This window comes from Eucalyptus grandis, chromosome 2 (genome assembly GCF_016545825.1).
Source record: "Eucalyptus grandis isolate ANBG69807.140 chromosome 2, ASM1654582v1, whole genome shotgun sequence".
NCBI lineage: Eukaryota > Viridiplantae > Streptophyta > Magnoliopsida > Myrtales > Myrtaceae > Eucalyptus > Eucalyptus grandis.
The window spans coordinates 30,332,054-30,337,304 of NC_052613.1; the positions used below are offsets into that span (position 1 = coordinate 30,332,054).

The following is a 5,251-nucleotide window of genomic DNA, read 5'->3' on the forward strand; positions in this document are numbered from 1 at the left end:
CGGAACAATTTAGTTGGCTTTAATAACTCGTCAACCATTTTTGAAAAATCATTGATTATGGACCAATGAAACATTATCCAAGATGTAAATCTTTAAATAATGGACAGTAAATAGCGTTCCGTTTTTTGTTATATCTTTTACTAATAGACCATAATTTCTTGAACAATTTCTTAAACTGCGTGCCTTCTATTCAAAATCTTCTTCTGCTCCTTTTAATGTTTTTTTTTTTTTTTTTTGGCGAATGACGATGAATATTATTTCTTTGTTTCCACATTCAACAACTAATTCCAGTTACCAAGCAATACTGCAGAAGACGAATACCATGTCTTCTCATTTTCACGCCTTCAATAACCCATAAATATTTAACAATAAATTTTTCTTGCTATGAACCAAATTAAAACGCCAGCTTTGTAAATTTGTCGTCGAGTTTTAAAAATTTGAGATGTTAATATTGAATCAAAACCTGATTTCAAACTCTAAAAAGTCTGTACATATATAGGAAAAGCTAACTTTGAGAGTAAAAACTGTACGAGACTCCAATTTATCCGACAAAATTATAAGGTGAAAACCTCCCTTCAAATTAACACCCAAAATCTATTTAATTGTAACGTCGGATAAAAATCACAAATTTATGAAAACAATGTTGTAACTTGTCCTTTATGTTTGTGGTGAATGTCATCTGCAAATTACTAAATCTCTTACATATTCAAAAAATCGCATGTATCTTGTAGATGGTCATATTATGTCTACATTCATAATATTGTGTATCTCTATATCAGTTTGGGGTCTACATAATTGATCACCCGTACTTGTATTAGACATTCTGGTTATGTACAAAAGGCCTTCAGTTCATTCATCTCTCGCAAGCATTTCAAAACTCGCATCGCCGTTGATACAGCCTCCGCAGCCATCTACTCCAAAAGACTTTGAATCTGAGAATCACGCTGCCGAATTGACGCCCACCGCGACCCAACTCCACCATGGACGAAAGCTTCACAAGCCGGGACAACACAAACTCGTCCAATCCGTGCCATCATACCCTGCCGCGCTTCGACCCTCATTTGTCAACGAACCGCTCATCGGACAAGTCAGCGCCACTCACCGACAAGTCAACGCCACTGCCCGACCTTGCATCATCCTCAGGAAGATATTGTCAGCATCAAGCGAGACCCATATCTCCGCCAAGTTAGTGCCGCTCAACCCTCCACGTTATCACAACGTTATCGCTGTGAGAGCTGGCAATTTTTGTTCACATATAATAATCAGGTCTTGCAATCGTGTCAAGCAGCGCTTCCAAACCCGGACCAGTCAAAGAACCGGTTTGGGTTCTAGTCTAAAGGTCAATTGGTAGAATCGTCCGATTGAACCATCGGAACTGAGAAATTCTGTGTCCATAGTTAAGGACCTCTGCCCCTCCATTACCATGTAGTCTTCCAATAATTGCGGATGACGGAACCAGAAGAACTGTGAGGCTCAAGATCATGCGTAAGTTGGTACCTCCTTTCGCCCTCAAGAGAGTTGACACCTGAAACGAGTACCTCTATGAAGAGGCTTTGAGACAATTGTCACAAGGATTAGAGCTGTATTTAGTCTTTCTGATTCAAAGACTTGCCAAAGTGTGCAAGTAAGGTTTGCCGCTGAAAAATCATCCTGAAAATTTTGCAAATTAGAGAGGAAACACACATTTATCAACAGACTTTGCTCCATTTAGGTGCGTAAAATATGAGTTTAGCCCAAAGGTTCCATTATTATTTGAATTTGTTGCCAACAGACCCATCTAATGATCTAGCATCCACACGGGGTAATGCTAGACTAACACTAACAACAATCAATAGAACAAAGTGGAAAATTGTAAACACAAAATAGAAGCATCACTTAGTTGAGATCATCAGCGATAACTTGAGAAATTGGATTACCTTGGGTTCACAATATTGCTGCATTTTCCTAGCTTGAGCCATTGCACTTTTAAAGATTTCGGTTTTACATCGTTGATCACTCCTTAACATGCACACAACCCGGCAGAAATCCTTTTTGGCATACAGAGCAATGCACACTGCTGGTAGATTATCTCTTCCTGCCCTCCCTGATTCTTTGTAATAGCTTTCGATTGACATGGACATTGTGTTGTGGATGAAAAAACACTGACCACATGCCAAAAAAAAATAATTACTGAACCGACAAAAATAAGTTGAAATATGACAAAAACATTATAACAGAAAGTCAAGTTAGATCAGATTCATTTGCCACTTTTACAGTAAAGAAAAGAACTTTATCCTAGTTTAACTTAATTTCAGCACACCAAAGTTCCATGCATGGAAGAAAGAATATGACTTGAAAAAGACACATAATTTGCTAGTTCCCAAAATCAATAGCCAAGAATAACAATTTAGTAGGCCACTGGACCATGGAACCAGCAAAGTTTACTTCCAAGCACACTAACAAACCAATCAGTGAAACTAAAACATTAGAAAAAGAAAAGTGAATTAGTCGAGTATTTGCCAGCATGTCACCTGATTCTTAAACTAAAAATAGGCAAAGGGTTAGAGTCCATTTCAACTTACAACATCAGGTTTGTCTATTCCCATCCCTAAAGCAATGGCTACACATGCAACCTGGACCTCTCCAGTATGCCATTTCATTTGAATAGCTACTCTTTGATGGGTTGCTAATCCAGCATGATAGTGCATTGTCTTTATACCGCACTAATCATTCAGGTATTTTGCAACATCAACACATTTGCTCTTCGAGAGACAATACACTGCCACGCAAATTAGCAAACCGATTCTTTAGCAGCTCTCCAAGATGCTTCAGTTGTTCCTTGGTCTTAGCTATGACCTCATATTTTTGGTTTGGTCTGTCAAAGCTTGTCTCTAGAGCAAAAGCATGGTGGATCCCGAGAACTTTTAGGATATCCTGCAATAGAAGTACATTTCAATAAGAGCCAAATGACTTTTTAACTTAATTTGGAGGACAATGTGCAAGTTTCATACCTCATGAACTGGCCGAGTGGCAGTTGCAGTTAAGGCCATCACTGGGACGTATGGAAATATAGGTAGTGTTACATCATCCAAAACAAAAGTCAACTGTTTTTATTGACCAAACAGTTCTAATAAAGTCATTTTAGATCTTAAAGACTGGAAGTAACTGGCAAGTTAGGAGTGTCTACTATACATTTGATCGCATCAGAGCCCTCGTAAGCAATTTATTAAATGCTTATGTACAGGTACCTCGCATAAGGTCCTTTGCTGGGAGCAGAAGTACAAGCAAACTGCACATGATCAAGGAAAGACATATTTTTTACAGCAAAGAACAGTGACACTAATTTTTGGGGATGTGCAGTTTCATCTACGTCAATAGGAGTTGTTTCACAATGACCAAGAGGGAATTACAATAAGTTATAATCAATTTCTCACTAACCAAAACCCCAGTTGTGAGAGTCAATCAAAAACAAATGAGACGAGTGGAAAGCGTTTCCCAAGAGTTTTATGAGAAGGACTCTCTAATCTCTCCCGATCAAAAACCAAGACAGTCTGTTCTCAATTCTTCTCATTATCCTTGTCGACCCCAATACACCTCAGCAACAAAAATAAATGGATATATGGGTTGCAGAATCATTGTTAAAAGAACAAAAAGTCGTGCCCAGATCTGCCAACTTTTTGTCAACCTCCTAAACAACTAGACCATTGTGGCCAGACTCCTGGGATTTTCCCAGTAACTATTGTGGCCTCTTCAGGTGTCCACAGTTGCTTCACCGAAAGGCCAACCCTGTACGATACTGAGACATTCTTCAAGCCGCATATTTGGTCCATGCAATTACACGGGCCAATCCCAAGCCAAATGAATCAAAAACTCAAGCCACAAACTTAACAACTATTGACCAAATTGGCTTTGGGCATGGGGGTGGGGGCAGAAAGGAGTGAGACAAATTCACAGTTTTAGAAACATACCATGGATTCTAAAGATTGTCTGGCCAGAAGTTGAGTGGATGAATTGCTCAGAGTACTGCTTTGATCAGGAATATAGCATGTGGGTTTCCTGCCCATTTTACTGCCAAATATATCATCTTCCTCTTCACTGTCAGTAAAGGAATCCACCTCAAAAAACGTCTGATTTTTCTCAGGTTGTGGAAAATCTTCTATAATATTAATATTGTGCACAACATTGCATCCGCCAACATTAGGGTTATCTTGGCCAAACACATCGGTCAAAACTCCACAAACCTCTGATTCCACAGCTTGCAAATCATCCCAATCCTCAGTGTCTTGCATAGTTTTGGCAAGTTCTGCTAGAAAATCATCCCCACAAAGTGCTCCACAGTGATAAACTCTCAACCTTCATCGCTTTAAGACAGCCAAAGAAGAGAGAGATGATTTTGCAAGTTCCATGACAAAAAAGAGATCAAATAAATAGAATTCACAATATGTAATCTGCAGCTAGTACAGTGAGATGCCATACTTAATTTTAGGCAAGGCACCATATGTAATTTGCGGTTAGTTCAGAGATAAGTCAGACATTTCGCTAGTCAATAAGACTACTCCGCAAAACCCACAGAGAAATGGGGATGGGATTAACGCTCAATGAACTAGATTTAACCAGCTCCGGTCCATTCAAATCCAAGAGGGAGACTATTCCATAGCCATCATCAGAGTGACGACTGACAGCAATAAATCTCCTTCTTTGTGAATGCACAATCGATCAATGACAAATTATCTTCACAACACAAGCAATTACATCATTCCCTAATCACCAGATACCATGCGATTCGGCTAATAACCAAGAAAAACCACCATCCGAAGCAACTTAACACATCAACCTGGAACAACACTAGACATTTTGCTCGTCAGGAAGACTACTTCGCTAAACCAGCCCTGATCTATTCAAACCTAAAGCAGACTTCCAGAAGGACCTACACAACCTCTGCAACGCTGACTAGCACAAAAAATGCTCCATTCAAACCTAGAGCAAACTATTCCACGGCCATCATCATTGCGGGGACGAGAAATACCTACACCACCCCTGCAAACGCTAATCAGCATGAACAATGGGCGACGGAGTAACGATCCGAATTACCGTAGAGCGAAACGAGACGGTCCAAGCACTTGCTGGCGAACTGCTCGTCGAAGCCGAACTCGAGAGCCAAGTTCAGCAACCGAGCCTTCTCTACCTCCAAGCCCCGATCCTCCATGGAATCTCAACCTGCTCGACGCGATTCGAGCGATCGATCGATGATGCACGAAATGGAATTGAATGA

At 40.0% G+C, this 5,251-nt stretch overlaps 1 long non-coding RNA gene across 1 annotated transcript; it reads right to left on the minus strand.

Annotated features, from left to right (window-relative positions):
- Window positions 1-721: 721 nt before the first annotated feature.
- On the minus strand, window positions 722-5,243 carry LOC104432475. The gene is made up of 5 exons (XR_005548223.1): window positions 5,071-5,243; window positions 2,991-4,340; window positions 2,562-2,913; window positions 1,917-2,141; window positions 722-1,650 (listed from the first exon to the last, which is right to left on the minus strand). It is a non-coding gene; the product is annotated as an uncharacterized LOC104432475 (long non-coding RNA).
- Window positions 5,244-5,251: the final 8 nt, after the last annotated feature.